The following is a 9,027-nucleotide window of genomic DNA, read 5'->3' on the forward strand; positions in this document are numbered from 1 at the left end:
TTTTTTTTAGCATTATCAAATATTCCCACACTTGAGCGTTGCTTGTCCTCAAGCAATATAGAACTTTGAATAAAAACTTTACTAGAATCACTTCTTTATTCTTCACACTTTGTACATCAGTGATTTCTATACGGCGGTATGAACAATGATAGTAACATTGTGGTTTACAGTCCCGCATGACTATAAAAATTTAGATCCTTTAAGGAAATTGGATCTTTATGAAAACATTTGATCTTTTTGAAAATTCAATCTAGCTTTTACCCTAGATAAGTTTTCCAGAATAACCCTTCACCGGTGTTTGCAAATTGTTTTTGTGGGTTTTGTGGGTTTCAGATTTAAAAATTTTAGCTCAAAACTTATGGTTTTGTGTCACCCACTTACTAACCTTGTATTGAGAAAGCAACACGTCCAGTTTACTTGCTCCGTATATTACCTTTCGGTAAACTACCATCCGGTTGTAAAGGAAAGCGTTGAACAAGCAACTGTTAAGGCAATGTCCCGTGACATGCTTTTGATTATGGTCTATATCGTGTCGGATGCAATTACTATCCTTTGTAGGAGCAATAGTATAGATCACCCTATAGTTTTTCGGTCTGGCACAAGGTCCGGTCTTCAACCATGCTATGCAACCACTGTTCTTACGGTTGACACCCGATTTGGTTCAGGTGACCTAATGAATCCAGGTGAATTCCTAGGATTTTACGTTCAATGGTAATGAACGCATTAAAATGGGTTTTCAGAAAACAAATCGGTTTGTAATTTGATCAAAATATTTTCTCGTTCAAGCTCGAGTTTAGATATCATTGAATTCCATGAGTTTGAATTCTCAATCTTTAAAGTCAATCTCAAGGATTGAGTAATATCAGGCTTAAAAGCTGATTTTTGATCTTTAAGGAGATTATCCTTTCTGGGGATCTGATTCATTAGTCTTATAAGCTAATTTGCATGGTGCCCCCCATTGTACGAGACAGATCCTCTCATGGTTAGGATAAGTCTGACCACTTGGCGACCCTGTTTGATACTGAGGTCCGTGGATTTCCAGCTGATTTTCGAGAAAACCTTTCAAGGTTTTTCGTAGACTCTACAACTAGTCTGGACGACAACTTCCTGACCTAAATCAAGAAGCGCGTGTCTTTTTCTCGAAAGACTTTACTTCCTTTTAAATTCCATTTATATTACAATAAACTGAGTAAAACTGATTAATATCGTCCAAAACAAAAGTATTTTTAATTATTTGTACAAAAATATGTGATATATGTTCTAAATAACTTGGTAAATTTTTCCCACACTTGGCTTTTATTTTCCTTTCTTTGCCTTTTTATTCTCCTCTATTCCATTTTAAATGAATTCAAGCATTTTGGGTTGTTTCTCAATTTATGTCCTTTCCGAGGTAACAATAATTTCGGTGTTAACACCTAGTTTTATCGTTCATAAATGTGTATAAAAATAATGACGATACTAATATTTATTTTAATAACTATAATGATAGTAATGGTATTATTATAACAATTATATTTTAACTTGGCTGTTCTTTATTATCAGAGAGCACTAGATTCTAATACAACTACTGCGTTACTAGTATTTTTAATGGTAACCAAGTGTTTAAATTAAAATTTTAAAACCCGGAAGAATTTAACCCCTTCCCACACTTAAGATCTTACAATGCCCTCATTCGCAAGAAATCAGTAACAATTTAAATTATTGAGGGTGATTAGCTTAGAAAAATGATTAAATTTTTACCAAAGTTTCCAAACATATTGTTGTTTGTTTTGAATGATAAATGGTGCACATCATTTGTTCATTCCGTCTGTTGTTACATCACATTTGTTTTTCATTTTGTCGTCAAAATTAATAGCTTTTGCTGAACTTAATACCAGTCTTTGAAAATGCGCTGTTTTACCCTGTTGTGTACATGAGATAAAATACATACAATACAAATATAAACATGCATGGTATTTTGAAATGGGACTTGATATCCCACTTTCAAATTATAAAAATGTAATATTAGTACAAAATAATAAACATATTAAACATTACATAAAAGTATCATAATGTTAAATGTTTAGCATATATAGATAAAAATAATAAAACAGAAGACATCACCAATGGAACACTATTGATTTGGATAGGGGTTCCAGTTCATATCATCGTTCGGGTTCCATGGTTGGTGATAGGTGTTCTGGTAGGCTTGATTGGGATCGTACAAGTCATAGGGTGGTCACATGTCGGGCTGATGCAGTGGATAGTAAGCAGGCCGAGTCGGGATGTAGTTATTTGGTACCTGATATGATAGCTGGCTCATGATTTGGTGCTGATGAACTTGCCAGCTATCATGTTGGCGTAGCCTGGAAGTCTCATACTCATTCCCGGCTTGCCACTGCTCATACCGACGATGCCTATTCTAATTAGTCATTTCTACCTCATCTATACGCTGGAAAACGTCAGTAGCACTATCCCTAATGACATCCCTAATGTCATCCGCTTCCTCCATCTCTTCATCCGAACCCCTCTCTACATGTGGATGGCGGCCCTGATATTGTATTGCCTGATTACGTCTCCTAGTTAATACCTTTGCACCTTGATAGACTTGCAAACCTAAAGTCTCGTCCTGTTCCCTAGCCACCATCATTGGATCCCCTTGTTCCCTATCTACACCTAAATACTCTCCAATGAGAGTAACAAAAATACCTCCTCCTATTATTCCCCCTTCCTGTATACTTTCCACCATTTTGGACAGATAAAAACCAACACAGTAGGGGATATTAACAAAGCTTCTAGTGTCTCGAATGCACTTAAGGTAAAATAAATCTTGTAAGGTCATTTTCTCCTTGTTGTTACCTCTTTGTGTAATCGAGTTTGCTAAGAATCTATGTATTATACGAAGCTCAGCTTTATTAATATCTAAATAGGAGTGTCTTCCTCCCCTCGTGAACACATTAAAATTTGACATACGCCTCCAGATGGCGTTAGCGTCAAAATTTCTATCTACCCTCTCACCATGATAAATCAAATTTGTACACTCAGGTGATAGTAATTCAGCGGGAGTGTAAATCTGTAAAGCCCTGGCCATGTCTAGCATGGACATCCTGTACATCCTACGGCCAAGAAAAAATTTAAGAAAACTCTTATCGTCTAACCTATCTACATCCTTATTAAAAGTTATTGTACTCATTAGCTCAACACACCACTCTTTATATACAGGCCTACGAGTGGTAAATAAACATTCCCAATCGGAAAAAGAAGAGCTTCCATACCTTTGGATTAGATGCTGCCTAACTGGGTTAGCTAGGTGGACCCTTTCCAAAGGCTCCCAATCTATTACCCTTGGTACTTCTATATTTTTGGTCCAAAGCTTAAATTTGTTACTTTGGTACGTCGGGTAATCTCTTCAACTTCTATCAATCCTTAAATTAGGATGCAACTGTTCTTCATGAATTGTTGGGTGTTCTATTATATGGTGAATGGGAAATACTACGTAGGCAATAAAAAATTGTGGCTCCGGCTCATTGTATGGCACGTGTTGATCATAATGTTGTTGTTGTTCAGGTTGTTGTTCCGGTTCGTGATGTTGCATCTCTGGCTGTGGTTCCGAATCAGGTTGCCTAGACGATGATGCATCGTCCGTATCTGTATTTCTCTGCAAAACACATTAAACACAAAATTTGTGCATTTAAATATGCATTAGTGTTAGCAAAATAACAAATTAAAACAATTACAATAACATGTTTGATCCATATTAAACTTATACTCATTTTCATATTTTTATCAATTCTACACATTTTCAAATAATCATATATGAAAATGTATACAAAGTTCATAGGCTTTTATTTCAAATAACATGTCAAAATAATCATTACTAGCAATTAAACAATTTTGAAATGGCATTTATATCAAATTAATCAAGTTCATGCATTTTAGACTTAAAAAGTCCACTTTAATTTTCAAAAATCATGTTTAGGATCAAAGTTTGGATCATTTAGCTACCTAAACATGTTATAATACTTAATTTAGCAATAATTCATGACAAAAATCGGCCATAACTTGTTTATATCAAAAAGCCCCAAATTTCTCAAGAACACAAACCCTAGATTTCTAAAAATTTTGAAGTTTTTGGCTTCAAATCATGTTAAATAGCATTAATCTAGGTTATACATGCATATTATACTAACAATTTAACTCTAATTACACTAGAAATCATCAAAATCAAATTAGGTAAAAATTAGCTCAAGAACACTATAATTCAAATTTATATGGTTTTAGGGGTAAAATCGTTACCTTCTTTGAATAACTTCTGAACAGACGCATGATTAGAGTGGATTATAGCAAGAAATTTGGTGAATTTTGGTTGAAAATTGGTGATTTTGGAGAGTATTTGGGATGTATTTACGTATATGTGTGTGTAAAAATGGAGACAGAACACAGCTCGTGCTGCTTTTGATACCTGACCAGTTTTCCCAGCCCATGCGATCGCATGGGTTGGCTGTGTAAACCCCATGCAATCGCATGGGGTCTGATTTTTTTTTATATAAAAACCTTCACTTATTAAAACATTAATTTAATTAATTAAAATTTTATTTTTCTTGGTATTTAGGACGAGGTCGTTTCGGTAAGTTTACCTAGTCCGTCCCTCGACAAAATTTTAAAATTTGTCATTTTAAAGTGATTTTTTTAAAAGTTAAGATTTTTGGATTTTTTTAAAGTTTTTGGCATACTTTAGATCAATAAAATTAAAAATAGTGATAATAAAATTTCTCGTCCCGCCCTCGGGTAAAGCAATTTCGGTTCAATGACCTAGTCTTCAACTCACGATGAATTTTATAAATCAATTTTTAACTTGATGAAGTAAAGTACATATTTGTTTTTAAATTCACACCAAACTTAAATTTAAAATGCATAAAATTTCATATAAATATTATTAATATTTATATACATTAATTTTACAAACTTTCATTTAAAATATTATAATTATATAATAGTTTTAAAAATTTACAATAATAATTTAATATTTATATATTAATTTTAAAAATAAGGTAAAAATAAAAATCTTTTTGGTCTTTTATCCCACTTTAATCAATCAAATATTAACAAAAATATACGTCCCTCTTTTGGGTAAAGTAATTTCGGCTATATTACCTAGTTTTACTCCTGACGAATTTTTGAAATATTTTAGATTGATTGATTAAAGATATTTATACCTTAAGAATAAATGGTAAATTTCGCAGTGATGTAATAAATTTTTGTATGATATCAATAATTTCGGTTTCGTGTACCTAATTTTATTGAATATCAATTTAATACTTTATAGCGAATGATTCAGCGTTTATTATCAAAAGGTTAAAAGCAATAAATAAAAACAAATAAAAACTGTACATACTTACCTGTGAGGTAGAATTCTCAGTGACCTGCTTTAGCCGACTCATAGGAGAGTCGTGTAATTTGATTTTCCATAGCTACATAAGCGTAGCCTCGATTCTTCAATAACTTTTCTTCTAAACATATGAATGGTCATTCTCTGCATAGAGTAACAAATTCGGTATTTGAATATGTTTGATTGTTCGAACATTTACCTTCGTGTGACCATTTTCCGCATTTATGACATCTTTCAAGGTGTCGTGCCCTTCTTTTTGTTGCGGATTTTGATTTTCCTTTACCAAAATGTATCTTATTATGATTGTTTCTGAGTTCTCACCTTACTTCGTCCATTTTGCTTCTTATGAAGGATACCACTTCACTTGGGAGTGTGTCATTATTACGTTTAGTAATCATAGCGTGTAGTAGTATACCATGGTTCAGATCAAAGGAATTCTTCATCTCGTAAAACCTAAAAGAAATAAAAATTCAGAATGGAGGGAGAAGACTAGTTCTTTAGGGTCTGCTAGGGAAAGACCATTCGGATTCCATTTTCGAGAACTACACGAAAACAGAAAATCTAACTCTAATAGAAATACATATTACCCTTAAAAGATTCGAATCTTCCCACACTTAGTTAGCTGTGGTGTCGAAATTGTGATTAACTTCATCTTCAACTTCCATTAGATTATCTATGTAATGTTTAACTCCGTGACCATTTACTTTAAATTCAATCCCATTTGAATTTATTAACTCTACTGTTCCGTATGGGAAAACTCTTTTGACTATGAATGGTCCAGACCATCTTGATTTCCATTTTCTAGGAAATAGCTTGAATCGTGAATTGAAAAGAAGAACTCTGTCTCCTTCTTTAAATTCTTTTGAACTTCTGATTCTTTTATCATGCCATTTCTTCGTTCTTTCCTTATATATTAACGAATTTTCGTATGCCTCATGTCTCAATTCTTCTAATTCGTTTAGTTGACTTAACTGTAGACGTCCGGCTTCATGTAAATCAAGATTACATGTCTTTAAAGCCCAAAATGCTTTGTGCTCAATTTCTTCTGGAAGGTGACATGCTTTTCCATAAACGAGTCTAAAAGGTGTGGTTCCAATTGGAGTTTTGTAGGCTGTTCTAAAAGCCCAGAGTGCATCCTCTAATTTCATGGACCATTCCTTCGGATTTGATCCTACGGTTTTCTCTAGAATACGTTTTAATGCTCGGTTGGTGTTTTCAACTTGTCCACTTATTTGTGGATGATAAGCAGTTGAGATTTTATGAGTTACTCTATATCTTTTGAGAACTTTCTCAATTTGATTATTACAAAAATGAGTACCCCGATCATTTATTAAAGCTTTCGGTGTTCCAAACCTTGCAAAAAGACATTTTAAGAAGTTGACTACAACTCGTGCATCGTTAGTTGGGAGAGCTTGTGCTTCCGCCCATTTAGATACATAATCAATGGCAACGAGAATGTAGACATTATTATGAGATTTTGGAAATGGACCAGTAAAGTCAATACCCCAAATGTCAAATACTTCACATACTTGAATGACATTTTGTGGCATTTCATCGCGTTGACTTATTTTCTGGCCTTTTGACAAGCATCATAGGATTTACAAAGAAGGTGTGCGTCTTTGAAAATTGTAGGCCAATAAAATCCAGCGTCATAGACTTTTCTTGCTGTGAGTTGAGGCCCATAATGCCCTCCTGTTGGTCCTGTGTGACAATGGTTTAAGATTTGACTAGCTTCATCTACGAATACACATCGACATATTATTCCATCGGGACAACTTTTAAACAAATGTGGATCTTCCCAAAAATAGTGTTTTATATCACTAAAGAATTTCTTTCGGTTTTGGTACGACAACCCTTTTTCAAGGAATCCACATACTAAATAGTTTGCATAGTCTGCAAACCATGGAATTTCACTATAATCGATTTTTAAAAGATATTCATCAGGAAAGTTATCTTGTATGGCCGATTCATTTAGAACTTCTAATTCGGGATTTTCAAGACGAGAAAGATGATCAGCGGTGAGATTTTATGCTCCCTTTTTGTCTCGGATTTCAACATCGAACTCTTGTAAGAGTAAGATCTACCGGATTAATTGTGGTTTGGCATCTTATTTTGAAAATAGGTATCTAAGAGCAGAATGGTCGGTATAGACCATCGTTTTTGCTAGAACGAGATATGATTGAAATTTGTCAAAAGCAAAGACAATAGCAAGGAGTTCTTTTTCAGTAGTTGTGTAGTTCGTTTGTGCTCCTTGTAATGTCTTACTAGCGTAATAAATAGGTTGAAATCGTTTTTCAATCCTTTGTCCTAAAACGGCTCTCATTGCAAAATCACTTGCATCGCACATGAGTTCAAATGATAGATTCCAATTTGGAGTTATCATGATCGGCACATTACTGAGTTTTTCTTTAAGAATATGAAAAGATTTGATGCATTCATCTGAAAAGATGAATGGAGCATCCTTTTTTAGGAGTTTATTCATAGGAGTGGCAATTTTAGAAAAATCTTTTATGAAACGTTGGCAAAAACCGGCATGCCCTAGAAAACTCCTAACTCCTCTAACATTGGTGGGATGTGGAAGTTTAGCAATTACATCTACTTTAGCTCTATCCACTTCAATTCCTTCCTTTGAAATTTTATGACCAAGAACGATGCCTTCTCTAACCATGAAATGGCATTTCTCCCAATTAAGAACTAGATTTGATTGCTCGCATCTAATAAGCATTCGTTCAAGATTAACTAGACATGTTTCAAAAGTATCACCGAAGACTGAAAAGTCATCCAGGAAAACTTCCATGCATTCTTCTATTATGTCATGAATAATCGCCATCATACACCTTTGAAAGATTGCAGGGGCGTTGCAAAGTCCAAATGGCATGCGTTTGTAAGCAAAAGTACCATAAGGGCACGTGAAGGTGGTTTTCTCTTGGTCCTCGGGTGCTATTGAAATTTGAAAATATTCGGAGAAACCGTCAAGAAAACAATAGTAACTGTTTCCGGCTAATCTTTCCAACATATGATCAATGAAAGGTAAGGGAAAGTGATCTTTTCTGGTGGAGTCATTTAATTTTATATAATCAATACAAACACGCCATCCCGTTATAGTCCTAGTAGGAATAAGCTCATTTTTTTCATTTGTGATAACAGTCATGCCACCCTTCTTAGGTACGAATTGAACTGGGCTTACCCATGGACTATCAGAGATTGGATTAATTAAACCTGCATCTAGCAGTTTAATAATTTTTTTCTTAACAACGTCTTGCATATTAGGATTTAGTCTTCGTTGGCGTTGCACATATGTTTTATGACCTTCTTCCATAAGGATTTTATGTGTGCAATACGAAGGACTTATGCCTTTAATGTCGTGAATCTTCCATGCAATAGCTGGTTTATGAGCTTTTAGTACAGAAATGAGTTGAGATTTTTCATTTTTCGTAAGAGAAGATGATATTATTACAGGTAATTTAGATTCACCATGTAAATAAGCGTATTCCAAATGGTTTGGAAGTGGCTTTAACTCTATTATTGGTGGTTCTTCTATCGATCATTTGTATCGATATCTGTCTTCCTCTTTTAGCATTTGAAGTTCTTCTGTTGTTGGTTCGTAATCATTAGCCATGAGTGCAGCTAACATTTCAGCTTCATCAATTGGTTCAGTT

Source organism: Rutidosis leptorrhynchoides, chromosome 10, assembly GCF_046630445.1.
Source record: "Rutidosis leptorrhynchoides isolate AG116_Rl617_1_P2 chromosome 10, CSIRO_AGI_Rlap_v1, whole genome shotgun sequence".
NCBI classification, from domain to species: Eukaryota; Viridiplantae; Streptophyta; class Magnoliopsida; order Asterales; family Asteraceae; genus Rutidosis; species Rutidosis leptorrhynchoides.